Here is a 20976-nt window from a genome sequence, read left to right as displayed (position 1 = left end):
AGAAAGAATTGAAGTACCAAGGGGCCATAATCAGGATCACACCTGATTTAGCAGCCACAATTGTAAAGGAGTAGAGAGTTTGGAACATAATATTCCAAAAGGCAAAGGATAAAGGTTTACAGCCAAAAATACAGAAAAACAAAATAATAATCCTAAAGGGGAGAAAATATATCTCTCATGAAAGAGAAGACTTCCAAGCATTCCTGATGAAAAGACCAGAGCTAGATAGAAACTTTCAAACACAGGAATTAAGAGAAAGATAAAAAGGTAAAGATTAAGGAATAATCATAATGGACTAAACAATAATAAGCTACTTACATTCAAATACAGGGATGGGAAACGTATCTCCTCTAAGCTTTATCATCATCAGGGATCACAGAGGGAGTCTAGTGAGAGAGAAGACCTGGAAATAGTCCTGTTACATCGTGATCATCTAGAAGTTTGGAAAAAGGGAAAGAAGAAAACGCTGAGGGAGGGAAGGAAAGGAAAAGGAAGGTTAAGGAAAGTTATCTGAAATGCTTGGGACATGCAAATAAAAATCTACACAAATAAGGAAGAACAAGGGAAGGAAACAGATGACGCTTGAACCTCACTCTCATCTGAACTGGTAGAAGAAGGGAAGAATCCACACACATAAAAATGGCTGAGCACAGAAACATAACAGGGAAATAGGAGGGAAAGGGCAGAAGGAAGAAACAGATGGAGAACAGATTAAGGAAGGGATGAGTCCTAAGCAAAATAAACTCTAAGGATGTACACCTCTTTTCGAGGTGGCAAGGAATGGGCGTCTGAGGGAATCAAAGTGAGAATGGCAAACAGGTGACAATGTATAAATGTGATAGATCACTTCTGTGCTATGAGAAATAATGAAAGGGATGTTTTCAGAGAAAGCTGGGAAGACTTGTGTGAGCTGATGGAGAGTAAAGTGAATATTACCAGGAGAACAATTTATACAGTGACAACAACATTGTGGAGACTAACAGATTTGAAAAACTCGGAAACTCTGATCAGTGTACCGTGGTTCCCAACGACTCATCATGCAATAAATATGCTGTCTGTTTTCCAACAGAGATAAATGATGTAGATTGCAGAATGACATAGGTGTATGGATGAGGCTGACATTGTTCAGAAAGTGTTTGGAGCTCTTCTTTTGGAAATAACTTCAGAGTCTGTTCATGAGAGAACAATGAAATATTAAATTGCTTCATACTTACTATAGCAGAGTAAGGAAAAAAAATCAACGTGAGCTGGAGTTTTCAGTGCTTATGGGGAGTTAAACCCTTGAGGAAGATAAGATGTGAAGGATAAAAAAGATTATTCCAGGTGTCTGTTGGAGGCAGAGAGATGGTTTGGAAGAGAAAGGGAGGGAAGCACAGAGACAAGAATAAGCATGGTAGGAAGATACTCTATTTTATGCCAAAGGTAAAAAGGCTGGCTTTTCTTGTGCATTGGGGGCGGAGGGGAGAGAAAGGCTCATTACAACATTAGCTTCTATTTACCGTTTTCATGAAATAAAATATATAATTAAAATATATATTTACAATACAGACTTTGAGGTAAGAATGTTTAAATGCAAATAAAATGAAAATATTTAAGGCAAATTAAAGAACATATTCTGGGAATGTTAGTGATGTAAAGAAATGCAAAACGCTAATATCAGAAGCTTTAATAAATTTGGGGGAAATCATCTGTAACTACTCAATATTTATGGACAAACACACTTAAAATATATTTTCAGAATGCACATGACGGAAGCATACACTGAGATAGATATATATATGATAGTATAATTTTTACTGTAAATAAAGAAAACTCTGTAAGACTGTATAATGAGAAATGGAAAATGAAGAAAATTTAAAATCTCAACAAGTATTTTTAGCCTGGTGTTTCCATAAGGATTTATGTATTTATGAGACTAGAAGAGGAAAATATTAGAGCAGTTAAGCCTTCACTATGGTAAGAAATTGTTACAGACTTAAGTACCAGAGGGCAGCAGGTTTTCTAATGCCAGCAAGGCTCCACATTAATAAATTGCCACTTTCTTATTCCTTACTACAAGTTACTAATCTACACCTTATGGCTGTCCTACTTCCCTTGCCAGAGACCATACATGGCTACAGCATTCCCAGTTTCCTCTCTAGGCAAACTCAGGAGAAGGCACATAGAGTAGCATTGCTATTTCTACTACTGACATTCATTCCTACTGTAGGCTTGGCCTCTGGAGAGTAGCATAAGGCCTGGCAGAGGGAAAGGAGCCATGGCAGGAGGAGCAGCATGTCCTGGGGCTGTCCCCCCATACATCCCCATGCTTCCTATGTACATTCTCCTACCCCAATGAGCAAAGCAGTTTCTGACATCTTTTTTTTGCTTCCCCCAACAAAGAGAGGTCTCCTATGGAGAGTGAGGGGGTGGGGGAAGGGATCAATGCAGCACTGTTATCATGGAGACAGGAAAGAAGAATCTTAGTCTTGCTTCTTAACATTAGTGTCACTTCCTCCTCCACAACAGCCTCCTGTTAAGTAGGTGAATTTTCATGCTGGGAAAAAAAAAAAAAAAAGGAAATCCCAAATGTGATCTGGCATACATCATGGTGCTCTGTACCGTAACTAAATAGACCATATCAATAAGAAAATTCTAAATTGGAAGGGCATAGCCCATTATGTGCCTTGCATTCTAGATGGAGAGTAAAGCAAGAGGTTGGTACTTTTTTGGTAATCTCGATAAAAAAGAAACTCCCCAATATTATATTCTTTATATTCCTAAAACAGTTCCTTTAAAATTAACTACACTTACATAATTCTATGCAAAATTCACAAAATATATTATAAAAAACAACCCAATTTGTGCTGATGGCACTCATACAATTAAAGGCTTCAGCACTTCCTCACCAAATAAAGGCAAGTAAAAGAATAATAGTGATCCCTCATAATACCCATGTAATAGGGGTAGGCTACAACTATAACATGAAAAAGAGAGGTCAAGTTAACTTACTCACTCAATTTGTTAATATGAAAGTAAATAATGGCTCCTGATTTATGTTATCTTCTATTATGCTGTTCAATCACCACACAAAGTCCTACGAGTTCACTGATTCAGAGCAGTTGTAACCAATTATTCACAAATTCCATTACTCAAAAAACTGAACCTGCAATCATTCCATTTTTCAAAATATAAATAAAAGCATACAGAAACGAAATGGACAAGACTTTAATACTGTAATGGTATAGGGCTTGTTTGTTTGTTTGTTTTGGTGGTCATTGTGAGAAGTATTTTTGATAAACAAAAAGCAAAAGAGAACTTTATTTTCTCATTACTCCACTATAAGGAGTAAATTGGAAAATAGAAATGATATAAAAATAAAACATAAATAAAAATTTATTTTAAAAAATTTAAGTATACAAATTTTTTAAATCCTTCAAATATAGGAAAGATAGCTCCAAATCACTAATAGGAGAATTGTAAGTCAAAATAGCTCTGAGATTTTTACCTCCCACCTAGCAAATTGGCAGAGATGACAAAACATGGGAATAACAAATGTTGGAGTCAGGACTGAGGTATTCTGAGAAAGTAACTAAAATGTTCATACCTTTTTGACCTCCTCACTGTATATGTTAGGCATACACTCCCAAGAGGTTAAAGACATAAAGGTCACATGTAGACCAAAATATTAATAGCAGTTCTTTTTATAGAAGCAAAGAACTGGAAAAAAAAAGTGGATGTCCATTGATTGGGGAATGGCTAAATAAATCGCCTTACATGAATGTAATGTAATAGTACTACTGTACCATAAGAAGCAATAGATACTAAGAATTCACAGAAGTATAAGATGAATTACATGAACTGATATAGAGTAAAGTAAGCAGAACCAAGAAAACAATATATGCAATGACAATAATATAAGTGAGTGGAGGGAACCTGAACAGTGCATAAATATAATGACCAAGTTTGTCCCCAAAAAGATTAAAAAATGTACCTCCCTCCTTTCTTTGGAGGGATGGGAGACCATGGGTATGAACCAATGCATATACTGTCAGAGTAGGTAGACGTGTTGATTAGTTTTGCTGAACTTTTTTTTATTCTCTCATTTTACTCTTTGTTAAAAGTGATGGCTCACTGAGAAGGGGAGGAGAAGGAATACTTTCAGAAATGAAGGTGTTATGAAAACAAAAGATGGCATTAATTTTTTAAAAAAATATTAATGTGCTCCCAGAACTGTAAACACTTGATATGTGGTCTAATAATGACATAGATCAGTGGAACTTTCATTCCCTCTGTTGTAGACATCATGTTCTATAAATGCAGCCTAAGATCACAGAACAGAGCTGAAGCCAGAGACCTATACCATTCCACCAGAATGCTAACTCTCCAGACAGGCAAAGACCATCATCACCACGCCCCCAATGGTACTATCATCTCATCTCTAGCTCCCTATCTTGTCCACAATCTCTGTTGCAACCAAACTGGAATGCAAAATGGTACATGATCCTGACACTGCTATCTCCTCCTTCCGCTTCTCTATACCTGGAATATATTCCCTCCTCAACTACACCTTTCAGAATTCTTCTTTTCCTATGAAGCCTTCCCTTATCTTCCCAGCTGAAAATATTTCCTCCTAACTCAAATTTTCCTAGGTCACTTTTGCCTAGATCTTCCCTTTGCTCTCATTACACCCTACCTTAAACTGATATACATACATACATACATACACACACACACACACACATATATGCATACATGCATACATAGCATTATGTATGTACTTTTATAGGATTTCCCTGATCTCTATTTAATTCATCAAAAAAATGATGTCAATCTGTAATGACTATATATATAGTCCAATACAAAGTTCACTCAGCCATTTTTCAGATTAGTGCTGACCTAAGTTTCTCATTGTTCCCTTTCCCTCCCACTTTACATCCTATACTTCACAACAAACAGAGGTCCTTCAGAGAAGGCAGGAAATCCTACATACAAAATTATATGCCTGCAAAGAATATTTAAGGCAGCTAGGCGGCACAATGGATAGAGCACCAGGCCTGGAGTCAGGAAGACCTGAGTTCAAATTTTGCCTCACATACTTACTAGCTGTGTGACCCTGGGCAAATCATTTACCCCTATTTGCCTCAGTTTCCTCATCTGTAAAATGAGCTGAAGAAATGCATTCCAGTATCTTTGCCAAGAAAACCCTTAATGTGGTCACAAAGAGTCAGATATAACCAAAAACAACTGAATGACAACAAAGGATATTTAAATGCCCTGAAAATATGCAGTGTATATTACTACCATGTTGTAGATCCCAAATAGTAGATTAAGTAACACCAAAGGAGAACTCATTGGCTTTGGAAGTCAGAAGACCTCAGTTCAAATTATGTCTCCACCACAAGCTGTGTGATTTGGGCAAGTCGATTCATGTCTCTGGGCCTCAGTCTGATCATTTGTAAACTGAGATGGTTAAACTAGCTGATCTGTAAAGTCCCTTCCTCCTCCAAGGCTATGATTTTAAGACCAATTTAACTTAAAAGCATAGTTTTCTTAATGTTGTATGAAGGATACTGCTGAAGGTTTGAGATTCAAAATAAATTACGTATGCATTAAGTGACTACTATTCACCCAACTTCCATGTTTAAAGAAAAGAAATATGTTTTCTCTACTGAAGCCAATTACGATTTCATGACTCAGTCAGAGACAAATTATGGCAGAATATGCTTCCTATTAACATAATACCAGGAAACATAACTGGATTAAAATACTATAAACAATAATTAAAGTTAAGAAATAACAGATGAAAGGTTATTCTTGCTAGTAAATAAGTTTTAAAAGATAATTCACTAAAGCAGACATAAATGACACTTCCTATTTAATGGTTATGAGGCTTTACTTTGTATACCTTTTATTTCTTTTTAAAACTGCAGTTATAGATTCCTTTTTTTTATTCCTTTTTTTTTCCTCTTTGAAAAGGAAATTTGTAGCTCATTGGTTGCTGGCCAAAACTGCTCTATTTGACAAATGTCGAATAATGACACTTTCTTTTCCTGCTTCCAGTAAAACTTCAGTATCGTTCATTTCCACCTCAGTTTTCAAAATACTGAAAGGTGGATTTGGCAAACTGATTTTTCTGATGGTAATGTGAACATTTCTTCTGCATGTTGAAATGGCTATGGCAAAATGCCTTTTATTTGTATTTTTGACGAATATGAAAAACCTCCAAATCCTTCAATGCAATACATAAATCCACAGATTAGATGAGTGTCAAACACACTGTCTGCTGGCAATACTCCAGAGTGCAGCCCAAACCAGATTAAAATGTAACTGGGAGACATGCAATAAAATAAATGTAAATACAGTAGCACATAGATAATGTCAATATGTGGTTTTCTAAGTCAATACATGGCCAGCAGGACTCCTTATATACAATTTAGTAGGCCCTGTTTCTATCTGAGTTTGACAACACTGGATTAGATGACCCTTGTGGCATGGACTGGGCAAACAAGAGGTGGCAAATTAATCAAAACTGCACATGACCCAAAGGGAAATGGTGAGTATAAATAGGATACAGCATATTACCTATGATTATTTATGCCTGAGAAGGATGCATATGATGAGAAAAGATAAAAGATTAGTCATGTAGTAAGAAGTAAAGCCTAATAATAGATGGACAGCCTAATTGTTATACTGGTATCAATAATATATTATAAGACCTCGAGGGAGGACTTCCATTGAATTTGTCACATCTTCTATGAAGAATGGAAAGACAAGAATTGCATAGAATGAGAAGGCACAGATGAGTAATAAAAATCCTGTGGGGGGGGGGAATTGTTGATGAGAGCACAGATCCATTTAAGTATCAAAATGAATGACTGACAAGTTTTCAATCTGTGAAGGGGGTGAGGAGTGGGATGGCTTATTCGTTAGAAATGGAGAGGCTGAGAAAAGGTGATGAACATTCACAGGTCAATTACCCCATTAGTTACTTAGATGTGTGACAAATGAGCCCCACACCTTGGCAGAGGCCACCAGGACTACTCCTTCAAGCCTAAGGCAGCCAGGTGTAGGGTGAGGGGAAACAACCTCCGTGCACTCAAAGGCAAACCCTCCTGGGAAAGGCCTCACTGAGTTCTGAGTAAGATCACCCCACTCTAATTTCAATGCTGCCAAAGATCGGTGGTTTTACCAGTGTAGGTACAGCATCAGAACACGAAGAACATGACATTTGCAACTTAGTTCTGGCTCTGTCATTTAATAGCTACATGCTTAGGGCAAGTCATAAGGAATCAGAGCCTCAAGCTTGTCCTCTATAAAAGGAGGAAGGTGAACTATTACTGTTGAGGGCAACACCATCCTCCCAGTCCCTCAGGCTCACAACCAAGGAGTCACCCCAGGGAACTCTCTCTTAATGATTTCCTATTTATCCTGTAAATAGCTTGTTTGTACATATTTGTTTTCGTGTGGTCTCCCCTTCCCCATTAAATTGTGAGCTGCTTGAGGGCAGTTGTCTTTTTTTGTATCCCCAGTGCTTAGCACAGCGCCTGGTACATAGTGGGGGCTTAATAAATGTTTATTGATTGACTGATTAATTGAACTAGACAATTTCTATACACCTTTCCAACTCTAAATACAGGATCCAAGGATTTGTAAAATTGAGATGAATGATAAATAATTCATCAAGTATTCACTACATGCCAGGCACTGTGTTTAGTGCTGAGGACACAAATATAAGCAGGCAAGATAGCTCCTCCCTCCCTCAAGGAGCTTGCATTCTAATAGGAGAAGCCAGCATATACAGGGGAATAGTGACCAAGAAGGCTTGTTTTGGAAAGGTAAGTCACAAAGATGGTGATTAGAGACATAGGGCAACTGAATGACATCTCCTTTGAAGAAATAGTAATGTTTATTTGATTGCCATTCTCAGAACTAGTATTGGGAAGTTTAGGAAAGAGAAAGGGAGAAGAGGAGACAGAAGAGGAAAGAAAAGAAAAATTATGTACAGCAGTACCACAAAGAGAAGAAGGTCAAGGGTGAGTTTGAGTTCAAACAAGATAAGCTGAATGTTCCCCAATCAGAAGCACAGAAACCCGGGGTAGGAGATAACAATCCTTTTACTACCTCAACTCCTGGGGTTCTTGTGGAGGATCAAATGAGATAACAGATGTACTGAACCATGATAGGTGTCAGCTGCTATGCTAGCTTGGCAGGGCAAAAGCTTCCCTAATATTTTCACACCTCTGTACCCCTAGTGGTGAACCCACCATGGAGTTTTCCAAGTTAAGTCACACAGCCTCTCTTGTATAAGTTAAAATGTGCCAAATAAAGGCTATTTTTCAGCTCTGAATAACTGTTCTAATTTTTCTGTGAAGCGGCATTAAGTCTCTGAAACACTGCACTGGACAGAAACATTCACTTTATAAATCTTAAAGTGCTACATAAGTATCACTGATTATTATTATTATTATTCCATCCACTGAAGCAAATCACAAAACTTCCACATTTTATTGGGTGAGCTACCATGGCCAAAAAAAATTACTACCTGGTAAGCCATTCTTCTGGTATCCAATCTCTTCAAACTTGGCTAGGCTAACTCGGACAACAAAGAAACTGTCACTATGCCATATACCTAAATCCTTCCTTGGTAATAAAGCAATAACCGATATTTATGCAGGTTTGCAAAGTACTTTATCTACATTATCTCATTTGATTATCACAATAATCCTGTAAGCTAGGTATTATTTTTCTCCCATTTTACAAATGAGAAAACTGGGGCTTGGAGAAGTTAATGTGACTTGCTTATGGTTACACAGCTAATAATGTTAGAGACAGGGTTCAAATTAAGGTTTCCCCATCTTCTTGTTGAGCACTTCATCTGTGCAATTCCTCTGGACGTCCCAAAGTTTGTACTCCACTGATAGTTTTTGAAGTTTCAAGGTCACCTCCACACCACTACAAGGTAACAAGGTAACCTTAATTATCAGAAACGATCTTGGCAAGCACTGATAGTCAGGTGAAGGAAGAATGGGGCTTAAGCTGGGTACCTGGGTGGCAGAGGGTACTTGAAGAATGTCATGGAGATAAGGAGGAGTATTAGGAAAAAGAGAAAGCATCAAAGGACATAGAATGATACAGGAAACAAACATTTCCTACTTCACATTTGTGCTCAAGGTTAATCCTGTCCATGCTACTCCAAATCATCTCTCCAGCATAAATATCACAGGCTGCCAATCTATGGGCCAGTAGGTGTTGTTCGAACAGTCTGCAGGTAAAGGGACTCAGGAGAGCAAGTACTTCTATTCACTTGCTAATTTGCAAGCCTGAACACCAACTTTGCCCTCCTTTCCAGGTCCTAGGAAACTGGAATCTGACAAATAATAGTAGTGATTTTAATAAAATTCCCTTATGACAAAACAATTCATAAGTCCAGTAGCTTTTGTTGTAATGGGATTTTTTATGTATGTAAGACTGTCATGCTGATAGAAGCAAGACTCTCTGCTGTTTGAGATACTGATTTCCCTTTCCCTGCCCCCATTTTGGAGGATTTGGAGGATGACTTAGGTCATATGTGGGCATACTCACCATCAATACAGCTAGCAATCCTTTCTCACTTCTTTCTATGGGATTCTTGTCCATCTTTTCTCATAAATCCACCATACATCTATCCAATCCAAAGGTTCCCTCTGACCCTTTTAACATTAATAATATTTATTGATCTCATTGGTAATCCTTTCCATTGACTCTCATCATAACCCTTTTTATATTTTCTTATTCTAGGGGACTACTCGCTATAACTTTCTGTAAATCTTCTGAAGACACCACTGTATTACTTATGCTATATTAGCCTACGTTACTTCACATTCTCTACATATGAATGGCTAACCTTCTTCACGCATGTCTTCAATGATGTCTTTTATGCCACTTCTTAAACATCATCACTGGTAATATGCTGCAGCCTTCTTAAACAAGGTAGCTTTCTATTGCCTATGTACATGCTCATGTCTCTCCCCATCTTGAAAAACCCCTCATTTGATCCTTCCAACCTCAATAACAATCCTGTATCTCTTCAACCCTTTGTGACTAAACTCCTCAAAGAGGCATCTACAGTAAGTGTCTACACTTTCTCTCCTCTCACTCTGTTCCTTTTTTAAAAAAATTAATTACTTTATTTTTAGTTTTCAACATTCCCTTTCTAAGATTTTGAGTTCCAAATTTTCTCCCCTTTCCTCTCCTCCTCCTTCCCCGAGACGGCGTGCAATTTGATGTAGGCTCTACATATACATTCATATTAAACCTATTTTCACATTAGTCGTGTTGTAAAAAAGAATTAAATCCAAAGGGAGAAACCATGAGAAAGAAGAAAAAAAAAAGAAAGGGCAAACAGCATGCTTCGATCTGCATTCACACTCCATAGTTCTTTTTCTGGATGTGGATAGCATTTTCCATTATGAGTCTTTTGGAGTTGCCTTAGATCTTTGCATTGCTGAAAAGAGCTAAGTCTGTCAAAGTCAGTCATTGCACAGTGTTGCTGTTACTGTGTACAATGTTCTCCTGGATCTGCTCCCTTCACTTCGCATTAGTTCCAAGTCTTTCCAGGTTTTTCTGAGGTCTCTCTATTCATTGTTTCCATTAATTCACATACCACAACTTATTCAGCCATTTCCCAATCGATGGGCATCCTCTCAATTTCCAATTCTTTGTCACCATTAAAAGAGTTGCTATAAATATTTTTGTACATGTGGGTCTTTTTCCCATTTTTATGATCTTTTTGGGATATAGACCTAGAAGTGGCATTACTGGGTCAAAGGGTATGCAGAGTTTTATAGCCCCTTGGGCACAGTTCCAAATTGCTCTCCAGAATGGTTGGATCAGTTCACAAGTCCACCAACAATGAGTTAGTGTTCCAATTTTCCCACATCTTCTCCAACATTTATCATTGTCCTGTTTTGTCATGTTAGTCAATTTGATAGGTGTGATGTGGCACCTCAGAGTTGTTTTGATTTGCATTTCTCTAATCAATAGTGATTTAGAACATTTTTTTCATATGACTATAGATAGCTGTAATTTCTTCCTCTGGAAACTGCCTATTCATATCCTTTGACCATTTATCAATTGGGGGATGACTTGTATTCTTGTGAATTTGACTCAATTCTCTATATATTTTAGAAATGAGGCCCTTATCAGAGATACTGGTGGTAAAAATTGCTTCCCAGTTTTCTGCTTCCCTTCTAATCTTGGTTGCATTGGCTTTGTTTGCACTTACTCTCTTCTCACTTCACCCTCACTTTTTACTCACTTCACCCTTTCCAATCTTCTCATTCCACTGAAACTTCTCTTTCCAAAGTTACCAGCGATGTCTTAGTTGCCAAATCCAATGGCCTTATTCTCCTTGACCTCTCTACAGCCTCTGACACTAGTGATCACTCTTTCTCCTTGATGGTCTCTCCTCTTCGTTTTTGGGACACTACTCTCTCCTGGTTTTCCTCCTATTCATATGACTGCTCCTTCTCTGTCTCCTCTCTATCTCCTTTCCTCATCTATATCATTCCATCTATATCATGCCCTGTGTTCCACAGGGTTCTGTCTTGGGCCTTCTTCTCTTCTCTCTCTATTGTTTCACTTGGTGAGCTCATCAGCTGCCATGGATTTAATTACTATCTCTATGCTGATGACTCTCTCATCTACCCCTCCTGTCCCAACATCTCTGGTGACCTCAATTTCACATCTCCAATTGCCTTTAGACATCTTGAACTGGTTTCCAGTAGGCATCTTTAACCTAATACATCCAAAACTGAATGCATTATCTTTTCCCCTAACCATCCCCCACCCTTTACCTTCCCTATTACTCTAATGGGTAACACTATCCTTCCAATCCCTCAGGCTTGCCACCTAGGAGTTATCCTCAACTATTTTATAGAGAGAATGATGTGGGCATGTGATTTGGTAGCCTCCTCAGTTGCTGGAGTTGAGTCATTGCCTCCTCTTTTTTGGTTAAAAGAAAAACACCATCTAATCTTTTCCATTCTTTTGGAATCTTCCACTTTGAGAAAAACTAAAAATTGATCTCTGAGTGCCTTTAAAACTATGTCACCACCATCATGAATTTATTTTGGTCAGACCCAGAAGCTTTTCCTGACAATCTTCAGGAGTGCCATTTTTTTTTTTAAATTTTATTTATTTATTTTTAAATTTTATTTTATTAATTTATTTTGATTTATCAATAATCACTTTCATATGCTTTTGAGTTTAAAATTTTTCTCCCCCTTGTGCCCCACCACCTTCCCCAAGATGGCACACAAGCTGATATAGGCTATATATTTACATTCATATTAAACATATTTTCACATTAGTGATGTTGTAAGTAAAAATTAAAAACAATAGGAAGAACCATCAGAAAGAGGAAATAGAACTCAACAGAAGAGAAAAAAAATAGCAATTCAACTTCCATAGTTCTTTCTTTGGATGTGGATAGCATTTTCCATCATGAGGCCTCTGGAGATGTCTTAGATACTTGTATTGCCGGGAAGGGTTAAGTTTATCAATATTAGTCATCACACAATGTGGCTGTTATTGTGTACAACGTTCTCTTGATTCTACTCACTTCACTTGGGAGTGCCATTGTTACTTCCTTTTATATTATTTATATTAATAAAGTAGTCCTCAAACTCTTTCACAGAGGTAGAACGCTTCAATTTAAACAAAACTTTAGCAGAATTCTTGTAGTAAACTCTCTAAAGTTATTATTTTTAATGTCTGTTAACCAATATGATAAGGTTCATTTTTAAAAAGCAAATTTGGGGGTATACCAGAGTTCCTTGCATCACAGTTTGAGAAATGCTACATTAATGTACACATTGGGGACCAAGGAAGTAGCACACAAATATTGTAGCTCTACAATTATAGCTAACAAGGAGAAATCACTATAAAAACACTGGCAGACATTTCACATTTTGTATTTGCTAAAATAACTCTCAGGATGACATGGCTTCACTGAATCTCTAGCCAGATTCTCTACAGACTTAATACTGCTTATAGGTTTCTATGTTATTCTCTTCTATAATGTTTCACAAATGATCTTGTACTCTAAACTGATCTGTCCTTGGCTGCTATTTCTCTGATCTAGTTGCAATGTTAATTTTTAATCCCTGCCTTTTCCTATTCTGATCTACTTCATTCTATCGGGGGGGAGGGGGGAAACCCAAACATGTTTAGCCTAGGAGAGAAACAGTAAGAATTCATTTATTCATCAAACACTTTTCTATATCTATTATATGTCCAGTCTTGTACTAAGTAGATTTGGGCTTTTACAGCCAGAGAGTAAAAGACCCTTGAGAGAATCTTATAATAGAAGAATGCTATCTCCTTCCATTTGAATTCTTGACTCATGAATTACAAATTATATTTCTATTTAACTTCATTAAAATCTAAAGAAATTCTATAGTCAAGAAATGGGAATGATCCTAAAGGCAAATAGTATATCATTGACCTAGAGAGTATTACTATATCACTACCCTATAGCATATCACTATCTATCCAGGAACTATATGAACACAATTACAAAACACTTTTCACACAAAGATCTAAAGAACTGGAGAAATATTAATTGTTCATGGTAACACTGTGCAATGATCAACTATGATAGACTTAGCTCTTCTCAGTAATACAATGATTTAAGACAATTCCAAAAGACTCATGATAGAAAATGCTATACACATCCAAAGAAAAAAAACTGATAGAGTCTGAATGCTGATTGAAGCATACTATTTTTCATAGCTTTTTCTTTTTGTTCTGTTTCTTCTTTCACAATATGATTAATATGAAAATGTTTTACATGATTGTAACCCAAATCAAACTGCTTACTATTTTAGGGAGGAGGGAGGGGACAGAGAGAGGGAGAAAAATTTGGACCTCAAAATCTTATTAAAAAATGAATGTTAAAAATTATCTTTATGCATAATTGGAAAAGAATACTATTTAAAAAGCTATTAATTGCTCATGGGTAGGCCAAGTCAATATAATAAAAAATGACAATCTATAGCAATTTACTTACTCAATGCCATACCATTCAAACTACCAAAGAATTATAGAGTTATTTCTTCTGGAAGAACAAAAAGTCAAGAATATCAAGGAAATCAATGAAAAAAATGTTAAGGAAGGTGGCCTAGCAGTACTGGATTTTGAAATATATTACAAAGGAATAATTATCAAAACAATCTGGTACTGGCTAAGAAATACAGTAGTTCAGGGGCAGCTAGGTGGCATAGTGGATAGAGCACCGGCCCTTAAGTCAGGAGGACCTGAGTTCAAATCCGGCCTCAGACCAAACACTTGACACTTACCAGCTGTGTGACCCTGGGCAAGTCACTTAACCCCAGTTGCCTTAAAAAAAAATTAAATTAAATCAAAAAGTAAAAAAAAAAAAAAGAAATGCAGTAGTTGATTAATGAAATAGATTTGGTAAACAATATACAGAGGTAAATAACCACAGTAATCTAGTGTTTGATAAACCCAAAGATCAAAGTCGTGGGGGCAAGAGCTCACTATTCGACAAAAACTACTTGGAAAACTGGAAAACAGTCTGACAAAAACTAGGCATAGACCAACAATCTCACATTGTATATCAATATAAGGTCAAAATGGGTATCTGGTTTAGACATAGAGAGTACTGTCATAAGCAAATTGGGGGAGGAATGGAATAAATTACCTATGAGATCTATGGATCAAGGAAGATTTTATAACCAGACAAAAGACAGACATGATATGGGAGGGAAAATGGATAATTTTGACTACAAGAAATTTAAAAGTTTTTGTACAAACAAAACCAATGCAGTCAAAAATTAGAAGGCAAACAGGAAACTGGGAGGGGGTGGATTTACAACAAGATTCTCTGATAAAGGCTTCATTTTTCAAACATATAGGGAACTAAGTCAAATTTATAAAAATAAGAGCCATTACCTAATTGATAAATGGTCAAAGGATATGAACAGGTAGTTTTCAGAAAAAAAAAAAACAAAGCTATCTAAAGACATATGAAAAAATGCTCTAAATTGCTAATAATCAGAGAAATGCAAATTAAAACAACTCTGAGGTAACACCTCAAACCTATTAGACTCACTAACATGACAGAAAAGGAAAATGACAAATGCTGGAAGGGATGTGGAAAAATAGAGACACTAATGAACTGTTGGTGGAGTTGTGAATTGGTCCAGCCATTCTGGAAAACAATTTGAAATTATACCCAAAGAACTACAAAACTAGGCATACCCTTTAATCTAGCAATACCACTACTAGGTCTGCATCCCAAAGAAATCAAAGGAAAAGGAAAGGGACCTATACATACAAAAATATTTATAGCAGCTATTTTTGTGGTGGCAAAGAATTAGACATTGAAGGGATGCCCATCACTGGGGAATGACTGAACAAGCTGTGGTATATGATTATGACAGAATGCTATTTTGCTCAAAGAAATGAGCAGAAAGTTTTCAGAAAAACCTGGGAAGATTATATGAACTGAAGTAAATGAAGTGAGAAGTACCAGGAAAACACTGTACACATTAACAGCATATAGTAATGATAATCAACTGTGAAAGACTTAGCTGCTCTGATCAATACAATGATCTAAGACAGTTCTAAAGGGTTCATGATGAAAATGTAATCCACCTCCAGAGAAATGATTAACTCTGAGTTCAGACTGAAGCATGTATTTTTTTCACTTTCTTTATTTTTCTTGTTTTGAGGTTGGTTGGTTGGTTTTTACAATATGGCTAATATGAAAATGTTTCATATGACTTCACATGTATAAAGGGTATCATATTGCTTGCCTTCTCAATGGGTGGGACAGGGGCTAGAGGGAAAGAAAGAATTTGGAACTCAAAAATTTTTCAAATAAACAAAAAGCATATCACTATGCTAGAGAGTAACTGAATGAACAAAATTTAATGAATGGATGTGTTGGGAGATATGAGTTCAAATCTAGCTCTGATCCTTAGTAGTCTATGTGATCACAGGCAAATCACTTAACCTCTCAGAGCCTCAGTTTCATCATCTGTAAAATATGAATAATAATACTATACTTCCTACATTAGACAACTGTTGTGAGGAAAAGTACTTTCTTTGCAAGTCCTTTACATGCAAAGGGCTATGTAAATATGAGTTATTTACTTACCTACCTTTTTATACTATTATCATGGTATCCTCCAACGATAACATGACATTTTAAAGTTAGCACTCTAAGATTCTACAATTTGATAGCTATTTGGGTATTAAGTGGCATAAGAAAGCACTATGATAAATTAGAATAGGAGAGAAACAGTTTAACCCTGTATTTAAAAAATGGTACTTCAACATTGAAATTGTGGACAGATCAACTACCTTTGTTTTGGCCGCAACTAAGTAGCAAAGGGAATGGAGCACTGGGGCTGGGGACCTGGCTCAGCCACTGACTCATCCTGTGACGCTGGCCACATCACATCACTTCTGTCAGCCTTAATCTCTTTATCTGTACAATGGGCAGGATAATAGCACCTACCTCATAGTGTTATTGTGAGTATAAAATTAGATACTATATTTAAAGCACTTTGTAAATGATAGGTGCATAAAGCACTTTGTAAAGTATTATATATTATCATTATTAATGAAAATTATTGTTAAAAATTATTATTATCAGTGAAATTTATCTTGATATCTCACTGTACCCGGTTTACATTTTAACTAATACTAAAAATAGCTTTTTTCTAGATAAAATCCAAAGGTGAACTTCTAGATGCCCATAAACTTCAGTGCCTGTAAGTATTTCATGGGCTACTCGGGCCACAGTAAACATCTATGACCTAAAATGTCAATATTTTTCTCTAGAAATTAGATATTTGCTTTCTCTAACAATAAAGGCAATGAGCAAGTACTTGAATAGATGACACTGTAATGTTACGAGGCAGGAACTTGTGAGTCAAGCAAGCCTGAGCTGTCAAAGTGCGGTTGTTACTGTCATAAGACAAAATCAAGTGGAAGCAATGGAAAATGAAAAATACTTAGAAATGAGCCATTCAAGCATATAAAAATTCAATCCAATAAGTATTTATTAAGCATTTATTATGTGCCAGATCCTGGGGATTTTCAAGGTCCTAGAGATCTAAAGACAAAAATGGATCCACACCTGTGGTTTTGTCTTTATTGTCAGAGAAAACAAGAAGATTATATTACATTGGGGGTAAACAACATGTATACAGATAAGTAAATGCAAAAAATATGCCAAGTAATTTCTGGGTAGAAGCAGGGGTGGGAATTCCAATAGGCTTCCTGTGAGAGGTGGCACTTCAACGGAACCTTGGGAGCTAGGGATTCAAAGAGGTGGAGGGGAAAAAGAAATACATTCCAAACAGAGGGGTGAGCCAGGGCCAAGGCAGGCTCAGAGCCTGGAGAAAGAATGTCATAGATAGGAAACAAGTAAGCCAATCAACCAGGAATAATATGCAATAGTCCTAGAAAAGTAGGATAGCACCAGATTATCAAGAGCTTTAAATGCCAAAAATAGGTTGCTGTATTTTACATTAGAAGAAACCACTGTAATTTGAGGAGTAACATGACCCGACCAGTACTTTACAAATATCAAATTTGGTAGTTGTGTGGAAGATGGACTGAGAGGGGAGAGACAGGAGGCAGAATCCAGGGAAGAGGCTATTGCAATAGACCTAGAGACAGTCCATTCAGCTGCCCCACACCTCCAGCAAAATTTTTAAGTTTGCAACAGACTGAATAATGATCTAGAAATAAGAAACCATAATGACTTCTTTCACCCCTAAATTGCACAAATTAGCCAGAAGACAAAGAGCAATAGGAAAGGGAACCCCTGAAGCAAAAAGAGCACCAGCAAGAGAGACAGAACACTCATAGCTTTCAAGGTTCTGTGTAAGTCCTGAAAGAGAGTGGTGGCCACCTGAATGGAAAGAAGGTGACAGACATAAGTTATACTATATTGGTAGAATCAATAAGGGCTGAATATAAGAGATATGGGAGAAGGAAGAATTGGGAATCATTCTGAGGTTGTGAAACTGGGTGACTGGAAAGACAGTGGTACTCTCATCAGAAATAGAGAAGTTAGGAAGAGAGGAGGGTTCTTTCTAAATTCCAAAGAGAAACCAAAACATCTCAAAATATTACAATCACTTCAAGATCCTAAATATAAAACTATAATTTTAGTATTCGTTACTTTGGCACTTATGCATGCTTCCAAACTTCTAGCTAAAATTTAATGAGCTTTCTGTGATTTATTTGTAAGCACCAAATATTATAGCAAATCTCAATTTCTGAAAAATCTGACCAGTTAACTGATGGATGGAAAGAACCTTGCAAGTGACTTCTCCTACCACAAAACTGCACAAAAAGTCAGCCAGAAGATGAAGAGCAATAAGAGAACCTCTAAAACAAAGCCAGCACCAGCAAGAGAGACAGATCACACGTAGCTTTTAAAGCTCTGTATTGCTTGCAAGTTTCTGTGGTCAGAGGGAGCAAGAATAAAGAGTCCCCTGAGAAAGTCCTAGAGTAGACACCTTGGAAACCCAAGGAATGCCAGCAGGTACCAGGATAACTAGGGTTATCATAGCACTTAAGTACAGGAGTCCTTAAAATTCTGACATGGAAGTCAGAGGGCCATGAAAGCACAGAACTGAGTCTCAAAGATCCAAAGGGGCCAAACCTTAAAAGTAGAAGTTGGCACAAGAATTCAGGAGACCCAGAGGAAGACCAACCAGTGCTGACTACCACCATACCTAAAAGCACAGCAAAGGGCAGAGACCCTGGTCCTGGCACAAAGCCCCAATTCAGGAACTACAGCTAGAGAGATGAATAAATCAAAGAAAACACCAACATACACATATACATATATATATATATATATATGTATATATCAAATCTAACTACATAGCAATTACAAGCAGAAACTCATAAGAAATAATGGATTTTCCACAAGGACTTCTAATCCTTGAATATTTACAAGAATTGAAGCATGAGATAAAAATGAAATGAAAGTTCCAAAGGAAAGAATTGGAAGGAAGGAGAATAAGTAAGTAGTTTAGAGAAGAAAGTGGTAAACTTTACCCAAGAAATGGGATTCCTGAACAGTAGACCGAACAGAAATCAACAATTCCATGAAACAGCAAGAAATATTAGAACAAAATTAAGAGGGGCAGCTAGGTGGCACAGTGGACAGAGCACCGGCCCTAAAGTCAAGAGGACCTGAGTTCAAATCTGACCTCATACCAAACACTTGACACTTACTAGCTGGGTGACCCTAGGCAAGTCACTTAACCCCAACTGCCTGAAAAAAAAAAAAAAAGAACAAAACTAAGAGTCTGAAAAAATACAAGAAAATACCATGTCATATCAAAAACAACTAATAAGGAAAATCGGTCAAGGAGAGATAATTTAAGAATCTTTAGACTCTGAAAACCATGATTTAAAAAAAAAAAAGCCTGAACACTGTATTTCAAGAAATAATTAATGAAAACTTGTCCAGATTTATTAGAACCAGATGGCAAAGTGAAGAAAGGATGCACCAATCAGCTCTTGAAAGAATTTCCAAAGTTGTGAACTGATCCAACCATTCTGGAGAGCAATTCGGAACTATGCCCAAAGGGCAATCAAACTGTGCATACCCGTTGACCCAGCAATACCACTTCTAGGTCTGTATACTACAAACAGGAAAAGGATCCACATGTACAAAATAGAAGCTCTTTTTGTGGTGGCAAAGAATTGGAAATTGAGGGGATGCCCATTAATTAGGGAATGGCTGAACAAGTTGTGGCATATGAATGTAATGGAATATTATTGTGCTATAAGAAATGATGAGTAGGCAGACTTCAGAAAAACCTGGAAAGACTTGAATGAACTGATGCTGAGTGAAGTGAGCAGAACCAGCAGAACACTGTACACAGTAACAACCACAACACGCAATGACTAACTTTGATAGATTCATCTCTTCTTAGCAATGCAAGGATCCAAGACAACTCCAAAGGACTCATGATGGAAAATGCTATCCACATTCAGAAAAAGAACTATGGAGTCTGAATGTAGACTGGAGCATATTATTGCTCTCGCTCTTTTTTTTCTTTTTTTTTTGTTTGTTTCTTCTTTCCCATGGTTTCTTTCATTGGTTCTAATTCTTTACAACATGACTAATGTGAAAATAGGTTCAAGATGACGTATATGTAGAGCCTATATCAAATTGCACACCATCAGGGCTGCTGGGTGATGCAGTGGATAGAGCACCAGCCCTGAAGTCAGGAAGACTTGAGTTCAAATCCGGCCTCAGACCAAACACTTGACACTTACTAGCTTGTGTGACTCTGAACAAGTCACTTAACCCCAACTGTCTAAAAAATTAAAAAAAAATTTTAAAAATTGCACACCATCTTGGGGTGGGGGGAAGGGGGAAATGAGGAGAAAATTTAGAACTCAAAATCTTATGGAAGTGAATGTTGAAAACTAAAAATAAATAAATAAAGATTTTTAAAAAGTAAAAAAGAAAGAAAGAAAGAATTCCTGAAAGGAAAAATTTCAGGAATGAATATCATAGCAAAAGTCCAGAGCTCCCACATCAAGGAAAAAATACTAAAATTATTAAAAAAAAAAAAAAAGTAGTTCAAATGCCAAAGAACTACAGTCAAGATCATAGAAGACTTGGCAGCTGCTACTATAAACAAGATTTCCTGGAATATTGGAATATTCCAAAAGGCAAAAGATACATGCTTACAATAAAAAATAATATACCCAGGAAATCTGGGTATAATTCTTTGTGGGAGGTTTGGGGAGAATTGGACTTTTATGGAAAAAGTCTTTAAATACTTCTGATGAAAAGACCAGAGCTGAGTAGGAATTATGAAATAAAAACACAACAGTCTGGAGGAATCTAGAAAGGCAAATTTATTTGAGTAACTGGAAAGAACTACATAAAGATGTAGTGCTAACATTCTAATACAGAAAAAAGTGAGCTTTCAGAAC

General features: G+C 36.8%; 1 protein-coding gene across 5 annotated transcripts in view; it reads right to left on the bottom strand.

Moving 5' to 3' along the window:
- The window catches only part of RFX2 (regulatory factor X2), a 167039-nt gene that overhangs the window by 133013 nt on the left and 13050 nt on the right, over positions 1 to 20976 (bottom strand). Inside the window, exon 1 of one of the 5 annotated variants that reach the window (XM_027851245.1) lies at positions 319 to 336. The exons of the other annotated variants lie outside the window; for them this stretch is intronic. The gene's annotated coding sequence lies outside the window, so the exon portion shown is untranslated. Of the gene's footprint in view, positions 1 to 318; positions 337 to 20976 lie in introns of those variants that run through there. 5 annotated transcript variants of the gene reach the window in all.

Source organism: Vombatus ursinus, unplaced genomic scaffold (assembly GCF_900497805.2).
Source record: "Vombatus ursinus unplaced genomic scaffold, bare-nosed wombat genome assembly UNPS02009173.1, whole genome shotgun sequence".
NCBI classification, from domain to species: domain Eukaryota; kingdom Metazoa; phylum Chordata; class Mammalia; order Diprotodontia; family Vombatidae; genus Vombatus; species Vombatus ursinus.
The sequence above is the reverse complement of the archived record's forward strand: the minus strand, read 5'-3'. Positions and strand labels throughout refer to the sequence as shown.